Consider the following 21,613-nt stretch of genomic DNA (forward strand, 5'->3'; position numbering starts at 1 on the left):
CAAGGGAAATGAAATTAATGAACAATGAGATTTTGAATGGAGACAAAATTATGATTAAGAAAAGGGAATAAGAAAAGAGAGAGAAATGATTAACGTTTTTTAGGTTACAAGAAATGACTTAGAACTGTAGGCGTATGTATTATAGAGTTGAAACATTTAAGCGGGTAAAGCAGTTATTCAATTAAACAACTGGAGATAATATGTAATTAATGTATTTAGAGAGCTGAAATTTCGGATAAGAATGAGAAGGTTACGTATTATGATCTGTTGTTCGATCAGCTTGAAGTGCCTAAAACTTTGCTGCCAAGAAAACAGTAATGTGACTAGAATGTACTAACAGAACGTAAGTTTTTCAAACACTTATTACTTATTACAGCGCAGATTTCGTGTCTCTTTGTGCAGCATAATCTGGAAGTGACCTCCTGTGACTTAACTAACATCCTCTAGCTACGACCTCCTCATTTGTTACGGTGGAGATGTGCATACAAAAAGTTGCGAGTGACGTAATGCTGAAGTTGGATATGGAATATTACCTGTTGCTTTCTAATTAAAACTAAGTGTAGAGAGGAACTCTTGGTGCTACAAAGAACCAATTTAGATATTTCCATTACAATATACTCTCTCAGAATTCCTGGAAGAGAAGAAATGATTTTCGCTATGCCTTTTTTCTTAATTTCTGTGCGAAAGATTTCTCATAAATTATTGAATCAGATTATATTTATGTTCTGTACCTGTGAGCTAATATATCCAGGAATGATATAAGATAAATAGAATAATGTTTAATAAATATTTACGGCTTTTAATGGCGAAACGCAGAGAGAAAAATAAAATTATAACCTTAGGAATTTGTTGTATTAGCTAAATATTTGACAAATTACCTCCTAAGAGAAATTAAGTGTTATAAATATTCGGAATGTAATATAAGCAATAAAATGAGCTGCAACCAGAAGTCAAAAGGAGAATACCAATAGCAAAGGAAGCTTTTAATAGAAAAAGAAGCATCTTCTGCGGACCTCTGGAAAAAAAAAAACTAAGGAAAAGACTAGTAAAGTGCTTTGTATGGAGTGTGGCATTGTATGGAGCAGAAACATTGCCATTACGACGAACTGAAGAGAAGCAAATAGAAGCATTTGAAATGTGGATATGGAGAAGAATGGAACGTGTGAATTGGGCAGACAGAATAAGAAATGAAGCTGTGTTGGAAAGAATGGATGAAGAAAGAATGATGCTGAAACTGATCAGGAAAAGAAAAAGGAATTGGCTGGGTCACTGGCTGAGAAGAAACTGCCTACTGAAGGATGCACTGGAAGGAATGGTGAACGGGAGAAGAATTCGGGGTAGAAGAAGATATGAGATCATAAACGACATTAAGATATATGGATCATATGAGAAAACGAAGAGGAAGGCAGAAAATAGGAAAGATTGGAGAAAGCTGGGTTTGCAGTGAAAGACCTGTCCTTCGGCAGAACACTAAATGAATGAATGAATGAATGAATGAATATATCCACATTCCTTTTCGAATTTAGTCTTAAGCTAAACTTCCTACGGCTAGATGGACCAGACAAGTAGAACTACCTTTGCAAAAGTTATGAATCTTCCCCATTTTAATTTAAGTTTAGGTATTATACTCTATAAATCTCGCATCAGCAATTTAGTTTCTAGATGTGGAACAACTCAAAAGTTATACAAAATTATTGAATACGTGAGTAGATTAATTCAACAATTTATATGCATGAAGAATTATTTATCTGTTAAGTAGAAAATGTTATGCAGAAAATTTGTATTTCTGTTCTGAACATTTTCTTTTAGTCCTTGAAATCTGTAAGACACTTAGGCAGTGCATTGAAGACCGTAATGTATGAATAGTAATCTTCCTTTTATAACAGTTGAGCATAACAGAGGATACATGGAGATCTTGTATGCCTCTTGTATTAAAATAATGAATATTTTGATTAGTATTAAAACTCTGAATATCTCTAGGATTTTCACATAAAACATAATCAGAGAAAGAATGTACTCTCTACGTAAGGTCAAAATTTTAACTTTTGCAAAATTGATTTACATGGTGTCCTTTAATGAACACCTATCATCGTTTAGGGATTTCTTTCGCAAAACTTATTTATATCAAAATATCAATTAATATTTTACTTAGAATGAAAATGTACAGCATATGTCATTTTAAAGCAAAAACTTTTATTCAGTTTTGGAATATTCAAATAAAAAATATACCTATTTAACTGTTCGTAATGACTGCTGACATACACATACAGAAATGACCTATATTACGATTTTGAACTTATCAAAATAACTGCCAAATTTGCCATGGCCTAATAACAATTGTGTTAGGAAAATACTTGATTACATTGATTTAGTTTCTGACTTAAGATAAATTCACTCTGTATTTATATCACTATTAAGTTTAATGATGTCCACACCTGTGGAGTAACGGTCAGCGCGTCTGGCCGTGAAACCAGGTGGCCCGGGTTCGAATCCCGGTCGGGGCAAGTTACTTGGTTGAGGTTTTTTCCGGGTTTTTCCCTCAACCCAATACGAGCAAATGCTGGGTAACTTTCGGTGCTGGACCCCGGACTCTTTTCACTGGCATTATCACCTTCATTTCATTCAGACGCGTCGTAAAATAACCCAATAAAATAAAAAAAGTTAAATGATGATTAATATTTTAAATATTAAGTTATCAATAGGAATGGTTGTTATATGCGAATATACATTTTATGCAAATTTATAAAAAAATGATAACGTGTTATGTGTACGTAGAATTTATAAATTAAATAAAAAAATCTTTATCTATGACTGGTATCTGAATTCGTCTTTATTACACTGTCATTGTAATGTAATAGTAATATGCGTTACAAGAGCGGTATGTTGAAGTTTTCATGTTCGAGGAGAAGTTTGAAAAAGCGAAACGTAGTTGAGCTTTTTTAATTTCCGAGAATTGAAAGAAAACATACCGCTCGTGTTTCGTACATTATTTTGTGCAAAGATCGTTTATTACATATCTGAAAGAGGAATTTCAAATTAGTTGCAATGGACTCTCCATCTTGGTTTCTGTTCAATGACGGCAAATTTGCAAAACAAAAATATCTATCTTCAACTTTGTTGCTTTAAAATGTTTTCTGTGTTTACTATACACCAGCAGGCCGTGATATACGTCTGTCTTTTTTTTCCCCAGTCTATGATGAGTCTGGAATCTTGTTGATTTTTTCACGGCTTCCTTAATGTTATTTGCATCACGAATGCAGTAACTTTAGTGGAGTTGTAGAGTTTACTTAATTTTTGCAAATATTTAAAAACAATAATTAACAGTGCAATTTAGGTGAAATTGCAGTGGTAAGTTTCAAATTTATAATTATTACTATATTGAACGTCTCTAAAAATAATATGTTAAAAGCCTAAAGCAGTAAAATCAATATGTCACTTATGCGATAAGAAAAGGGAAATTGTTATGTGTGTTATGTTGGGAATACTGAATGTGGAATTTTAGACTTTCCGCGGATTGGTTTTGTGCGGAAACCAAGCAAATACGCACGATCTCGCACAAAATTGTTTAAATCACTCTTTCTATTACAATCAACACTAGCAAGAATAAAAACCATACGTTCCTTCATTTATAGCTTTACAAACAATACATTATATAGAATAGTCAGGAAATGTTAAATTAAATTTAGATACCAGAAATGGATAAAATACATATTGTATAGCACAAAAGAGTAAACTGATTTTATGCGCTCGTGGAAATTATAAATAGCGTATAAAATCTAATAATTTTACTCTCTTATACTATAAATAACTATTGTTTTGAAATTATTAGGAATGCCTTTTTCGTTAAATAAGGGTAATGAAAGATTATCTCGCCAATTAAATGTGGTGAAGAGTAAATTATCTGTGGGCTCGTAAAATTATGCTAATAATATGAAACCAAGAGTGCAATTCAATAAGATTATCCAACGAATAAAATTTACATACGTAAATGATAATATTATTTAAAAAACATACCATTAAGACATTATTATGTTTCCTTATAATGTAGTTAAAAAAACAAACTGCTATCTATCACGACATACTAAATACTACAGACGTGGAAAAATTATGAGCAAATTGAAGATTTTTTATTATAATTTTACAAAATATGATTCTTCAATTTGGAATACAGTGCGTATTTCCAAATTATTAGCAAAATTGAAGGTTTTTATTACATATTTTTACAAAATTCGATTCTTCAATTTGGAATACAGTTGACATTTTTGCGTATTTCCAAATTATTAGCAAAATTGAAGGTTTTTATTGCATATTTTTACAAAATTCGATTCTTCAATTTGGAATACAGTTGACATTTTTGCGTATTTCCAAATTATCAGCAAAATTGAAGGTTTTTATTACATATTTTTACAAAATTCGATTCTTCAATTTGGAATACAGTTGACATTTTTGCGTATTTCCAAATTATTAGCAAAATTGAAGGTTTTTATTACATATTTTTACAAAATTCGATTCTTCAATTTGGAATACAGTTGATATTTTGGATATTTGTAAATTATTAGCAAAATTGAAGATTTTTTATATATATTTTTACAAAATATGATTCTTCAATTTAAACTACAGTTGACATTTTTGCGTATTTCCAAATTATTAGCAAAATTGAAGGTTTTTATTATATATTTTTACAAAATTTGATTCTTCAATTTGGAATACAGTTGACATTTTGGACATTCCCAAATTATTAGCAAAACTGAAGATTTTTATTTTATAGTTTTACAAAATTTGACTCTTCAATTTAGACTGTAGTTGACATTTTTTCTAATTTCCAAATTATTAGCAAAATTGAAGATTTTTATTATATATTTTTACAAAATTTAACTCTTTAATTTAAACTACAGTTGAAATTTTTGCATATTTCTGTCTACTGTAATGATAGAAATATGCAGAATTGTCAACTGTAGTCTAAATTGAAAAGACAAATTTTGTAAACAGAATTATCTTAAAAAACGTCAATTTTGTTAATAATTTGTCCACGTCTGTATTGTCAACTACTCAGATCGGAAATACGAAAGCACAATACTTAACCTCAAAAGTAAGAAAGATGAAATGTTACATTAATAGATTAAAAAAACGAAAGAGATTTCTTCAGACATTTATTTATTGCTTGAAGTTACACTTACTGAAACGCAATTTTCAAAGTTAAATTTTGTTTGAATTTGCCTCGATTACATGTCGAGTATTGTACGAGGTGTCTTATCAGATAAGAAGATTCCTTACAAAGCGTATTATCAAGAAACACATCTGTGATTGGTTGATTTTAAGGCGGTTCTGAAACATTATTGGCCAATATCGCAAATTCATTGTATAAGTTGAATAATCTAGTGCTGGGTTGCAAAAAAACAGACCTGTGAACAATGTAGTCCTCCATTAGTCAGTGGACCTTTAAAGTTAGTGGATTGTCGGGTTGCAGAAGAGGAATTTAACGGGCCACTAGTTATTGGATAGTTAACCGAACGTCTTTGGATTTCATAGGTGACGCAATAGTACGTGAGTGAATAAAAAGTGAACATCGGCTGCTAGACTGATGTGAGGCATTGCTTTTATTGTCAAGATTTTCAATAAATTTAAACTAATACGAACCAGAAAGAAATCAGGAACAGAAGTTTCAGTGAGAAAGATAAATATGCCTATTTGTTATTAGAAATAGCGCACGAGTGCAATACTTTTATAGAAAATAAAAGAGCACATAACCTCGTCGTCACACGAACTAGAGTCTGCAATAAACAAATAAACAATAACTTCGCTATTGGAAGAATTGTTGAATAAATAAGTAATCAAATTACCGTATATCGATGGCTAAGAAGAGATACCTCGTATCTACAAAATTGCTAATTTAGTTTAACTACATTATTACTATTTAGATGAACTACATTATTATTATTATTATTATTATTATTATTATTATTATTATTATTATTATTATGTTCACAAAATTGGACAGTGTACTAATATTTTGTTCCCGAATAGAAGAAAGCAGAAACACATATACGAGTAAGTCTCTATTTTGAGAAGCTAATTTCTAAAACTGTTTTTTATTAACTTGTAAATATACATATACAAGGTATTACTTTTTAGCCATCGATATGCAATATTATTTTAATATCGTGTATATAGGCCTATATACAAAATATCGCATGCCTGAATCTCATAACATTTAACATTATGGTGAATCAAAATATATAAACTACTCGCCAATATACAAAATGTCTAACGGAGGAATAAATATTATTATTACTAATATTATTATTAGTAATACAATATATTACTTTTTAGCCATCGATATGCAATATTATTTTAATATCGTGTATATAGGCCTATATACAAAATATCGCATGCCTGAATCTCATAACCAGGGAACGGATTTATATGGACTAAAAATATATGAAATATGTAAATATATATGTAGTTATTTTTACCAAAATATGGAATTAAATATGGATTTTTACCAAAATATGGAATTAAATATGGACTTAAAATTATAAAAAAATGACTATGTACGTTAAATATTGGTACATTTTAATCAAACTAAACAAAAAATATAATGGACGTACCTTATCTTCCAATGTAGTTTCAACAAAACACAATTTTTATTGTCTGTTACCATAACAATAGGTTACAAACATTTCTTTCAAGTGCTGAAAAGTGAATCTTCTTCTATTGTCTCTGAGGATAGATTTATACTGACTAAAAGAGCGTTCGACGTCACAAGAAGTAACTGGTACATAATTCAATTTCACAATGTCTGCTGGGGATAAGTCCAAGTTAATCTTCACTGTTGATTCACCACTCATCACAGCAACAACCTTTTGTAGTTCTTCATATCCAGGGTTTTTTGAAAGTACAGTGTCCACCTTAGCTCTTACTGCATCTGCAACTTTACCTCTACCACGATTCAGTTGTTCCACAGTACTATTTATAATTTCAAAACTTTCAGATAGTGAAAGGTGCCTATTTTGGAGACTTTTGAGCGTTTTTATGATGCATGAAAATGTATGCTGAATGTGAGCTAAGTCATTCTTCACACTTATGTCACAGGTAACTGTTTTCGCAGTATCAATTGAGACTGCATCTTCAGAGTCCAATGCAAGGAGAACATTGTTAATAGAGTCTATATGTTCGGCATAATATTCAACTGCTTCTAGCCATGTACCCCATCTAGTTAAAATTGGCTTTGGTGGCAATGGAATTTCAGGGTACATTTCTTTCAACACGTTAACTCTACTGGGAGCTTTGAGAAATACTTTTTTCACTGATGAAATCAACAAATCTACTTTAGGGAAATTGTCTCTGACCACTTCTGCCACACGATGAAATGCATGCGCCACACAAGTAAAATGAGTCAATTTAGGACATACAACAGATAATGCTTGTCCAGCTTTGACCATATAAGGGGCAGCATCGCTAATAAAGAATAACACATTATCGTACATAATACCCTTTGGCCACAGGATACCCATAGCTTCGTTGAACAGTTTAACTATAGTTTTGTTATTGCACTTTTCTAGAACATCACAATGTAAAAGAATTCGTTCAGAATATTGTTCACTTAACAAACCGATAACTACATTACCAACAAGTCTACCTTCTTTGTCGGGAGTCTCATCAATGGAAACCCAAATTGAACTATCTTTAATTTCATCTCTTATCTTCTGTATTGTCTCATCGTAGATGGATGGAGCATACGTCTTCCTAAGTGTTGACTCATCCGGGATTGTATGTTGAGTATATTTTTCAAGGAATTCCCTGAAGACCTTATTCTTTAGTTTGTAGAGAGGAATATCAGCAGAGATGAGAGAACGGCACAGGTCGATGTTAAACTCAGATCTTACATTCGATGTTGTTGGTTGTGTTAAAAACAATTGTCTCTGCTTGGAATTTAGTTGTTTGTTGGCCTGATGTTTACTAGTTGTAATGTGTTGTTGCACCAGGAACTTTTGTGTAGATGATACTGCACACTGACACAAATTACAAAATAATATTTTATTGTCAGTTGATAAACCATCTTCTTTAAATTCTGAAATGTAACTTGTTAGTTTTGATTTTAAATTGACTGAATGACGTACTTTTGGCATATTTACCGTCTTTATAGTATGATTTACAAAACTGAACCTATGTGTACTCTGACTGGCATTTAACTGTTGAGCTGCACAACTGAAGTCTGTTAAAAATTTTAAATTAAATTAATACAGTTTTGTAACTTACTTTCCCATTGTTGATAGGACTGCTAATTTTCAAATAACTCTGATGTTAAAGGGATTACTGAACATGTGTTTAAATCTCTATTGTTGAAATGTATTTTTAAAAGTTAATGGAATTTTGTTTTGTTTTATTGTTAAACCTAATATAATATGGACTGTTTTATATGAAATATAGAAAATATATGGAAATTAACGAAAATATGTACTAAACTCTAAAATATGGAAAAATATGGAAAATAAAAGTAGGATTTTTCAACCCTACACATTGTGAAACATAAAGATAATGCAAAATATAAATTATATTAGCTTTATAAGTAAATATGTATTTACATATAAATCCTTTCCCTGCTCATAACATTTAACATTATGGTGAATCAAAATATATAAACTACTCGCCAATATACAAAATGTCTAACGGAGGAATAAATATTATTATTACTAATATTATTATTAGTAATACAATATATTACTTTTTAGCCATCGATATGCAATATTATTTTAATATCGTGTATATAGGCCTATATACAAAATATCGCTTGCCTGAATCTCATAACAGGTAACATTGTGGTGAATCAAAATATATAAACTACTCGCCAATATACAAAATGTCTAACGGAGGAATAAATATTATTATTAGTAATACAATATATTACTTTTTAGCCATCGATATGCAATATTATTTTAATATCGTGTATATAGGCCTATATACAAAATATCGCATGCCTGAATCTCATAACATTTAACATTATGGTGAATCAAAATATATAAACTATTCGCCAATATACAAAATGTCTAACGGAGGAATAAATATTATTATTACTAATATTATTATTAGTAATACAATATATTACTTTTTAGCCATCGATATGCAATATTATTTTAATATCGTGTATATAGGCCTATATACAAAATATCGCTTGCCTGAATCTCATAACAGGTAACATTATGGTGAATCAAAATATATAAACTACTCGCCAATATACAAAATGTCTAACGGAGGAATAAATATTATTATTAGTAATACAATATATTACTTTTTAGCCATCGATATGCAATATTATTTTAATATCGTGTATATAGGCCTATATACAAAATATCGCATGCCTGAATCTCATAACATTTAACATTATGGTGAATCAAAATATATAAACTACTCGCCAATATACAAAATGTCTAACGGAGGAATAAATATTATTATTACTAATATTATTATTAGTAATACAATATATTACTTTTTAGCCATCGATATGCAATATTATTTTAATATCGTGTATATAGGCCTATATACAAAATATCGCATGCCTGAATCTCATAACAGGTAACATTATGGTGAATCAAAATATATAAACTAGGTACTCGCCAATATACAAAATGTCTAACGGAGGAATAAATATTATTATTAGTAATATTATTATTAGTAATACAATATATTACTTTTTAGCCATCGATATGCAATATTATTTTAATATCGTGTATATAGGCCTATATACAAAATATCGCATGCCTGAATCTCATAACATTTAACATTATGGTGAATCAAAATATATAAACTACTCGCCAATATACAAAATGTCTAACGGAGGAATAAATATTATTATTAGTAATATTATTATTAGTAATACCATATATTACTTTTTAGCCATCGATATGCAATATTATTTTAATATCGTGTATATAGGCCTATATACAAAATATCGCATGCCTGAATCTCATAACAGGTAACATTATGGTGAATCAAAATATATAAACTACTCGCCAATATACAAAATGTCTAACGGAGGAATAAATATTATTATTAGTAATACAATATATTACTTTTTAGCCATCGATATGCAATATTATTTTAATATCGTGTATATAGGCCTATATACAAAATATCGCATGCCTGAATCTCATAACAGGTAACATTATGGTGAATCAAAATATATAAACTACTCGCCAATATACAAAATGTCTAACGGAGGAATAAATATTATTATTAGTAATATTATTATTAGTAATACAATATATTACTTTTTAGCCATCGATATGCAATATTATTTTAATATCGTGTATATAGGCCTATATACAAAATATCGCATGCCTGAATCTCATAACAGGTAACATTATGGTGAAACAAAATATATAAACTAGGTACTCTCCAATATACAAAATGTGTAACGGATGATTAAATATTACTATAGAAGGGAAATCAGATCTCTAAGTTAGTGAATCTTTAACGGACCAATAACACTAAAGATGTTTCTTGCAATGCGTCTTTAGAACTTATTGGTCAGTTAGCGACTAACGAAGGAATAAATGCGTTCTTGCAACCCACTTAAGTCGTGTTTGAAGTTTAAGGAACAGTTGAAAAAAAAAAAACAAACTAATTCGCAACATGATGAAACAGTTGAATTGTTGCGTAACACGCGAAACCTGTCATGGAAAGTATATGACATCTTGCTGATATTCATTTTTTTTAAATTCCTGAGCAAAAAGACTTCTGCACGTAATGGTATTATTACCGGTAGATACAGCGCTACTGTTGACATTGTCAAATGCAACTTTAAATTCTTACGAAGAAATAAAATTAAAATATTACAAAATCTTTTAACATATATAAGCAATTTATGACTTGCGTGATGTGCTGCAATAAATGTACCCATTTGTCTGGCTGATTTCAGCAGGTTTAACGAGCAAATTAAATGTACCCACCCCTGGCAAGGACTCTCGACACAGTCCACTAAGAGGCTATTTTATTCGCTGGAAGTCCCGGCGTGATGGTTTGATTGAGTCGAAGAGATATGCAGTGTATTCGGTTACCCGTCTGTAAGTGAAAACACCAATTACTTGGGGTGACACTTTATGTGGGCCTCACACTAACAAATGACTGCAATCCCAGCAGAGTAACCGTAAAGCTCTCTGAGTTACGTGTCTATACTTCAAACATCACAGAAACTTGATCAGCACTTCACTTTCAATTCTTTTTGTAATCGTTTTTTTGTTTTCTCAGTCTTTTTTTTTTTTTTTTTTTTTTTTTTGATTCTTTATTTCTACTCTTCATACACTTATTTTTCACTTCATCTTCTTTTCCTTCTATGTTGTTTCCCATTATCATCTCTTCTTTATTTTATTTTATGTTTATTTATTTTTTTATTATTATATTCGCTGACCTTCTGTACTCGAGGTTGCGGTTCGATCCCTGCCCAGATCGATGGCATTTAAGTGTGTTTAAATGCGACAGGTACATATCATGTATGTATATACTATATATACTGGCATGTAAAAGAACTCTTGCGGGACAAAATTCCGGCACACCGGCGACGCTGATAGGTAGGGAGCGGATTTTTATGTGCTAAAAAATTTAAATATATTAATTTTTTTATGTGCTAAAAAGTACGAAAATATTTGCTAAAAATAAAAAAATATTTTTTTTAATATGACAAAAATATCTTACTTAGCCTGGAAAAAAAAATGTTACTGGGTACTCACCAACCACACTTGAGTGCTAGTAGTTGGCCGAGAATTGCAGTGAACAACAAAGGTCATCTCCAAATTCTCCATCACAAATGCATGCCGATTATCTCTGAACAACGACTTATACTGTGAAAACGATCTTTCCCCATCACAGGACGTCACACGTGCATGTTTAAAGAGAGGAATGTCACAAACACATACACCGTCAATTTCACCTACAGGCATACCCTCCAATACTTGAGCAACTTTACACATTCTTTTATATCAACTGTTTTTCCCAAACACATTCTGGAATTTGTCCCTTAGTACTTGTACTTCTGAACCTGGTAGCGAGTCTAGTTTAATTTTCACGGCACGCACCTCCCTGTTTCAAACAACAGGTTTTTGGATGTTTCGAGTTTTTTATGGTGTCACACAAAAAGCTTATATTTGCTAATAGGAAAGCCAAATAGTTTTTTAAACAACCATCTTTCAGTATATCTTGAAGGATATCGATTGACGAAGCCCGATAACAGGGAATCACAACAAGACGTATTGCCTTACTTGATGGACATGAGCGAGAGGCGAGAGTTTTGTTTAAATTAAATAATATTCATACCCGAGCTCTTATCTGTTGTGTTTCACAAACAAAGCGTGGAATGAAATCATCTTCAGCAACAATAAACATTCCTAATTATGTGTTGCAAGATCTCTCTTCCTTGTCCATGTTAATTTATTCTCTAATAATAACACTGATATGCTGCCTAGCAGTCCTCAGAACTTGAGGCGATACTACATATTACAAAAATGGATGCATCACACAGCGCTTAGAAACACGAAGCAACCAAGAATTCTTAAAAAGATAACGTACTTCTGAGTGACATAATTGATTTAGTTTTAAAATATTTAAAAGTTCTTGTAAAAAATTATTTAAGTAAAAAAATTCCAAGATTTATGTGTTTATAATAGATTTCCTGAAAATATGTATTTACATAATTTTTTTGTGAAAATATCTGTTTTTACGTGAAATAAAATTCGAGTTTTAAACTTGAAACTTCATGTTCGGATTTTTTAACTTTGTTAATAGTGTTTTATCACACGCAAAAAGAATATTTAATTACATAGAAATCCGCTCCTTACTGATAGGTATAACCTCGGCAGTTGCGAGGGTCGTTAAATAAACCATAATTTAATTGATTTTATTAATTATTATTTTACTTTCGATTCACGTGATTTATATACCTTTTTCTCTTCTCTTCCCTTCATCTCCCTTCTATTTCGTTTCTTTTTCTGTGTTCCTCCTTCGTTGTTTGTTCCCATTCATAGCTATCTTTCTTCATTCCTGTTCTTTCTCTTACGTGATTTATGTTTCTTCTTTTATTTACCTATAATTTTCCTCCTATTTTATTTTCTTGTGACTCTTTTAAGTTTCCATTTATTTGTATTTTAATTCTTTTCTTTTTGTCCAACGTGATTATATATCTTATTTTATTTACCTATCATTCACCTACAGGAGAATGGAGAAAGTTACACAACACCGAACTGCACGCATTGTATTCTTCACCTGACGTAATTAGGAATATTAAATCCAGACGTTTGAGATGGGCAGAGCATGTAGCACGTATGGGCGAATCCAGAAATGCATATAGAGTGTTAGTTGGGAGGCCGGAAGGAAAAAGACCTAAGACGTAGATGGGAGGATAATATTAAAATGGATTTGAGGGAGGTGTGATATGATGATAGAGACTGGATTAATCTTGCACAGGATAGGGACCGATGACGGGCTTATGTGAGGGCGGCAATGAAACTCCGGGTTTCTTAAAAGCCATTTGTAAGTAATTAAGTTGTAATCATGCACCTTCTGTTTTCCTCTTTTTTTTCTTTGTCCCTTCTTCGTAGTTTGTTTCCATTTATTTTTATCTTTTTTCATTCTATTCTTTTCTCTAACGTGATTTATATTTCTTGTTTTATTTTCCTATCATTTCCCTTCTATTTACTTTCTTTTTCTGTGTTCCTTCTTCGTAGTTTATTTCAACTTATTTCTGTCTTTTTTAATTTGTTAATTTTCTCTTGCATTATTTATATTTCTTCTTTTATTTACCCGTTATTTACCTTTTATCTTCTTTTTCTGCAGTCCTTCTTCATTATTTGTTTGCATTTACTTCTATCTCTTTTTCTTTTCTCTGACGTGGTTTATATCTCCCTCCTTTTATTTTCCCATACTTTACCTGTTATTTCCTTTCTTTTTCTGTACTCATCTTTCGTTGTTTGTTTCCATTTATCGATATCTTTTTTCATTATTTTTTTTCTCTTACGTGATTTATATTTCTTCTTTAGTTTTCCTATCATTTCCCTTATATTTTCTTTCTTTTTCTGTGTTTCTTCTTCGTTGTTGGTTCTATTTACTTCTGTTTTTCATTTGTTTCTTTTCTCTTACCTGATTTATATTTCTTCTTTTATTTACCTGTAATTCACTTTCCATTTCCTTTCTTTTTCCATGTTCCTTATCCTTCGTTTGTTTCCATTTATTGCTATCATTTTCCTTCTTTTCCTCTTTCTTACGTGATTTATATTTCTTCTTTTACTTTCCTATCATTTCCCTTCTATTTCCTATCTTTTTCTCTGTTCCTACTTCGTTGTTTGTTTGAATTTATTTCTGTCTTCTTTCAAATTTTCTTTACTTTTACGTGAATTATATTTCTTCTTTTATTTTCCTATCATTTTCCTGATATTTCCTCTCTTTTTCTGTGTTTCTTCTTCTTTGTTTCATTCCTTTTACTTCTGCTTTTGTTCCTTTTTTATCCTTCTCTTATGTGACATATTTTTTCTTTTCTTTTTCTATTATATCCCTAATATTTCTTTTCATTTTCTGTGTGCCTTCTTTGTTGTTTGCTTCTTTATATTTATTTCTCCCTTTCATTCCTTTTCTTTCTCTTGATTCTCATTTTATTACTTCATGTCGTCGTTTTACAAACAAAACACATTAAGTAAAAAATATTACTTCTCAGAAAATGGCGTATATAATGTACACAATGTATGTGTATAGGCTTAGAATTGTAAAATTAAATACACATAGAGAGAAACAACGTACTGAAAATAATATTTTGAGGAATCAGTTTTATTAAGAGCTTCCAGAACGCCTTTTTCTCAGAAGTAATATTTTTGGCTTAATGTGTTTTGCTTGTGTATCGACGATTTATTCTAATTTTCTCCTATATCTCTTCTCTATTCTTACTGTTTCCTTTCTTCTTGTACACTTTTGTGTTACTGATGTAACTGAGAGAGAAAGAAATTATGAATAAATTGTTTAGGATAAATGTAGATTGGAAATTTTATATTTCTGATGATAAAACGTATCGTTTCGAAAATTAACTCTACTTTCGTCTTCAGGTGATAAAGATGAGTGAGAAGGCGTTTCTACTCGTTGGGGTCGTTACAGAAGAGAAAAATTGTATGATAGAATGAAATGCGTGTGTATATCAGTAGTGAAAATAAGCAGAATAGTCAAAATCATGGCGAAGAAATATGTAACAAGGAATTAGGACTACTGTTGCTATCTAGCGGAGGACAAGGGGATCAAGAACACCTAAAACAGAACGGGATTAAATTATTTATTTTCTCTCTTCATTTCATTTTACTCCTTTATCTATGTTTGTTCCATTTTGATTGTCACTTATTTATTTGATTATTTCTTTTACATCTTACATCCAATTTTGCTTGTTTCCTTGGTTTCTTTTCATCAATATATATATTTTTTTATAATTTCCTTATTTTAATCCTTTCATTCATTCTTTTCTCTTTTTCTTTCTTTTTTCTTTCTTTCTTTCTTTCCTTCTTTATTATATAGAATTTATTGTATTACCTCATTCACTTACCAGCTTCCCAGTTTTGTCCATCCACTGATCTCTCTATGGCTTGGACTGTCCAACAACTGATTAACCATAATCTTTCTGGTGCGGTCGTGTGACTGGGGTCTTAGAACCACACTTCCATCGGTCTAGTGTGCAATGTAAACACACTGGATCTTTTCGCCCTAGAAAACTCCAAGTTGTAAGGCAATGCAGGGAAAGTAATGTTATATTATTTTCTGTTATTAATGTGAATTGGTAGTGAACTTTCTGCAGCTTGAACAAATAATCAATGCTCACTGCTGTATAGATACTCTCAGATATCTTAGACAAAATATCAAGAATAAACACCCAGGCCTTTTAACGGCTGGCGATCATAACGCCAATTTTTGGAGCGATAGATGGCATAAGCGCCAATGGAAGGAGCAGCAGATGTATTACAAAAGCGTCAATCACTGTATAACAAAAGCGCCAACACCAGAAATTTAACTTACCAAAATGCGCATGACTTGATTTCGTCTGATTTCACGTTACAAGAATATATTTTATCTGGCGCTCGTCATCTTCGTCATCGTCTAATTTCACGTTACAAGAATATTTCACCTAACGCTCGTCATCTTCCTCATCGTCCATGAATTGGTTTCGTCTGATTTCACGTTACAAGAATATATTTCATTTGGCGCTCGTCATCTTCATCTTCGTAGTTGTCCATGAATTGGTTTCGCGTTATAAGAATATATTTCAGCTGACGCTCGTCGCCTTCGTCATCGCCCATGAATTGGTTTCACGTTACAAGAATATATTTCATCTGACGCTCGTCATCTTCGTCTTCGTCCATGAATTGGTTTCATGTCACAAGAATATATTTCAGCTGACTCTCGTCATCTTCGTCTTCGTCCATGAATTGGTTTCATGTCACAAGAATATATTTCAGCTGACTCTCGTCATCTTCGTCATGGCCTATGAATTGGTTTCACGTTACAAAAATATATCTCAGCTGACCTCGTCACCTTCGTCATCGCCCATGAATTGCTTTCACGTTACAAAAATATATTTCATCTGACGCTCGTCATTTTCGACTTCGTCCATGAATTGGTTTCATGTTGCAAGGATATACTTCATCTGGCGCTCGTCATCTTCGTCATCGCCCATGAATTGGTTTCACGTTACAAGAATATATTTCATCTGACCCTCGTAATCTTCGTCATCGTCCATGAATTGGTTTCACGTCACAAGAATATATTTCAGCTGACTCTCATCTTCGTCATCGCCTATGAATTGGTTTCGTCTGATCTCATTTTACATGAATATATTTCATCTGACCCTCGTCATCTTCGTCATCGCCCATGAATTGGTTTCACGTTACAGGAATATATTTCAGCTGACTCTCGCCATCTTCGTCATCGCCCATGAATTGGTTTCGTCTGATCTCATTTTACAAGAATATATTTCATCTGACCCTCGTCATCTTCGTCATCGTCCATGAATTGGTTTCACGCTACAGGAATATATTTCAGCTGACTCTCGTCATCTTCGTCATCGCCCATGAATTGGTTTCGTCTGATCTCATTTTACAAGAATATATTTCATCTGACCCTCGTCATCTTCGTCATCGTCCATGAATTGGTTTCACGTTACAAGAATATATTTCAGCTGACTTGTCATCTTCGTCATCGCCCATGAATTGGTTTCGTCTGATCTGACGTTACAAGAATATATTTCATCTGGCGCTCGTCATCTTCATCATCGTCCATGAATTGGTTTTACGTTACAAGAATGTATTTCATCTGGCACTTGTCATCTTCGTCATCGTCCATGAATTGGTTTCACGTTACAAGAATATATTTCATCTGGAGTTCGTCATCTTCGTGTTCGTCCATGAGTACAACAAGTGTTGTTGCTGTTTGTGTTGGACCAACGTTGCACGCAAACACAAAGGATATTCATTTAGGAGACAGGTTACATGCTTCGTAACAAGCTATATAATGGTGAATTGGTCTTTTCCATTTCGTAGGAAGATAATTCACGTCAAAATCAACAGATTGCTTCAATATTTAATTTTTCGCATTGGGAAGGTTAGACCACTGTTGCGCTGACCCCCTCAATTGTTTACTATGAGCGATGGTCTATTCACTTTGTCCACACATCTCAAGCACTGTGCTTTTCCTAGTAGAGGCTATTTTGACTTTGCAATTTTGTTAATCTTGTAACTTGTTAATACTATTTCATATTTGTACCTTCAAATTAGACTCTGCGATGTTCAGAAATACGACAAAGATTTAACAAATCGATAACTTTAACAAATCAATAGTAACTGAATGATTATCTCAGTGTTCGAGAAAGCAAATATTAGTCCAAGAAATAATAAATGAAACAAGAAGAATTGAATGTTTCACAATATTCCTATTCGTCTGCATTTCTGCATTCTGTTACTCGTATCATTTTTACTTCATTTAAGATTTTAGTTTTGTTATTCACTGTACACATAAGCTTACAAAGTTTTTCTTCAAGTATATTAGGACTTATGTTTACATGAGTTGTTAATTGAAGACTCTCAGACATACAGGAATGTGCATGGATTATGGTCTTGTAAGGGTTTTTCCTTTTCGAAAACCGTCTTATAAAAATGTTCATACGTTATTTTGCAGTAATTTGTTTTCAGTGATAAACTGGAAATGTTTTAAGGCAAAAGAAATACTTACCATACCATCCATATAAGGAACTCGCTTCCAAATTAAAAAAGAAGAAAGGATGCAGTGAGTTTTAACCATAAGTAATATTTTTTTACCGTGCTTCTCAAAATATAATTTGACCATGTGAATATAATTTACTTTCTGTTGGTTTAATGAGCTTAAAAACAGAGAAGGCTCTGTAATGCAACTGTGGAATGCCTTTGTGTTTCCTAAATTCATATTCGCTTTTGACTTCTGTTATCCCCTTCTGAAATGTTAACAAACCTTTTCTCCTCCACTAAAAAGAAATTTCTTTGTTTATGAACCAGGTAGAAGAACACATCACAATAAAATACTTTTCTTCAGCTCTTTTTAGCTTTTCATTCAATTAAATTGCTATAAGGTAATAAATTTAAATAATTTTCTAAAACCTTTTTTTTTCTGACTTAAAGAATAAACAGAGAATATTTGTAAGTTATTTACGATGTTCCTACCACAGCCAAATACTTTGAGAGGGGTCGTGAAGGAGAAATCGTGACAGAAAGGAATAATAATTCCATACTTTTTCCTCGCTCAGACCATTTTTCTCTCATTAAATGTGAAAGTTTAGGTTATGTCTTCCCATTCTCTTATTATTTACGATCATGTGTAGTAAATCTGATTTCACTTCGGGATATAATAGTCAATTGTTTCAGCTTCCCCTCTATCTCTGTCTTTCTTTTTTCTCTCTTTCTCTTATAACTTGCTTTCCAAGCAAGTTTCACGTAATATTTCGTATTAAAATAGTTACTGATAAGTTTAAAAATATGTTACATGCTTCGAGAACAGAATAATCATCACAATCCTCATTCTTTAGCGTATCAGACCTGATGGCGTTTTACAGCCATTTACAGAGTTTTTAAGTATTACCAATAATATTCCAATCGTTAGTATATTATTCCGTAGGTTTTGAGGCAAGTATACTCATGTAGGTCTATATAGAGATATAATATATTAATCGATGTGAAATTATACTGGTTGTAATTTTGAGTATTGAAAAAAGAAATGTGAAGACACAGTTTTGTCATGTTAAAAAAATCGACTACGAGACTTCAACAGAAGTATACATTTAAAACAATGTCATTATTGAAAATGTGGTCTTCGACACAATGCCTCTTGTCAGTCTGTATAGTCTATATAAAGTGATTTATTCTAAACCAATTGAAGGGTTCAGAATCATAGTGGGCCAAGCGCCATTTACTAAAACCGTAGAAAACAAGGGTTAAAATGAAGGTACTACCATAATTCAAGTAATATGAAGTATACACATTAAAACTAAATTATATGTCAATCTTCATTAAACTATGGTATTCACTTAACCCTTGCTTTCTCCGTTTTTAATAAATGGCGCTTGGCCCACTCTGGCTCTGAATCCTTCAATTGGCGGGTTCTGTTCATATTAAGTGCCTATGAGTCATTTTTATAGTTTTTTTATATTAATAACAATAAAATTGCTTAAAGTTTAAAAAAAATAGACCTAATTCATCTCGGAATCATATATTATAAGGATGAATATGCATCTTAAATATATGAAAACTATGTAAATTATTTTTGCATTTTTTTAAAGCCTCCCTTATTGAATTAATTTCGAATTGTATGAGGTTATTATTCTCACATTCATATACAAGAACCAGTACTTGAATTTAGAAAATGCTATATTTTAAATTTTCGACATTTTGGCAATTGTTTGTACAACCTTCCTAGCTCCCAACGTCTTTTATCCGGGCTATTCCAGAAGGTTGTGGCAATAACGTGAATCAATATAATTGAATTATTTGCAGTGTAAGTAGTAATTATTAATTTGTTTTAATTTTGCTGAAAATTTTCACTCAAAATTATTTTATATATTGTATATTTTGATACATACAATAACTATACAAAATTGTATGCAATTATCTTTAATAGTTTCTTAGTTATGAGGTAAATGTTTTGAAAATTTTTAAGTTTCGGCGAATGAGCCACAAACTTACCAACAGATATTGCTGTCTAGAGTTCTCCCAGTAGGCCTACATATTTTTGGCCATAACTCGGAAACAAATAGAAATATTTAGAAAATTCTTTCACAGAAAAAAGAGGAAATTCTATACTTCAGCTTTCGGGAAAAACAAAACAATAGATTTCTTTTGACCATTTAAGTTGGATGTTCCCCTATATAAAAATCCCTACCAGAATTTTCTTTGTTTAAAAATAACGTAAGAAGTCTATTTATTAACATTTTTTCTCTGTCAGAGGAAGAATTTAGGTACTACAAAATTTGGCTTCGATATTCTCGCGAAAATACAAGTTTTCAGCATTCATTCCTCGTAATGTACATTCTGCTTTGGTTTTTTTTAATTATTTCTGTTAGATTGAATATATCTAACTGTTCTCTAATATGTTCACTTCTCTGGTGGTCTAAGAGAATAAAACCAGCTACACTTCGGATGAACGTCATTTCATTTTATTCAGTTTTTCTTTTGGCTATACGATTTAAAGACCAATTTTCAGAGCCATAAGGGACGACTAATGTATTGTAAAATCTCAGTTGAGTTCATTGTTGAGTTTTGTTTCTTAGGGTCCTTAAAATTCAAGTACCTTAAAACCGTGCCGTAACTTTTCAGAAATCATGGTCACCTGACAACAAGACTGATCCTCGCCTCCTTGATCCTCTGAATAATTATCCTTCAACACTTCAGTAAAATGCATTGTTACGATTAATTAATATTAAAATATACTGTACAACATTTCCGTAGAAGAACTATTTGGTATATGGGTGGCTATTTTTTTAAGTTGCAAGGAAATGAATAATATGTCACTAAAACAAATTAACAATCAAAACCCATTCCACTACTTTATTTTTCCCAATGCTGATCTGCGCTTCTTCTTCCTCCGACTCGAACTAAACGGTCACCAATTCTAGAATAGTTTGCTTATCTGTATTCTAGAGCAATGATTCTCAACAGGGAGGCTGTGACCCCTTGGGTGAGAGAAGCAGTTAATGGGGGTCATGGACAAATAATAATAATAATAATAATAATAATAATAATAATAATAATAATAATAATAATAATTTTAAAACATTGTACTATGAAAATTTACACATCCGACTATTTTGCGTTAAATGAAAACACACTTAAACTGTTTTCTTTTAAATGTATACAAATTTCACATTCTACTCTATACCATAGAACACGGAGTCACACTACTAAAACGGACCTCATCATCAAAATTTTTGAGAAGCATCGTTGTATAGTCTAACCATCATCATCATCATCATCATCCTTCACGAATTAGGCCTCTGTAGACCTGTTTCGGCCCCATCTAGCAGTCTTCTTAACGATCTTCCTGGTCGACGATGTCCTCTAGGTTTATATTGCATCATAAT

This window comes from Periplaneta americana, chromosome 2 (assembly GCF_040183065.1).
Source record: "Periplaneta americana isolate PAMFEO1 chromosome 2, P.americana_PAMFEO1_priV1, whole genome shotgun sequence".
NCBI lineage: Eukaryota > Metazoa > Arthropoda > Insecta > Blattodea > Blattidae > Periplaneta > Periplaneta americana.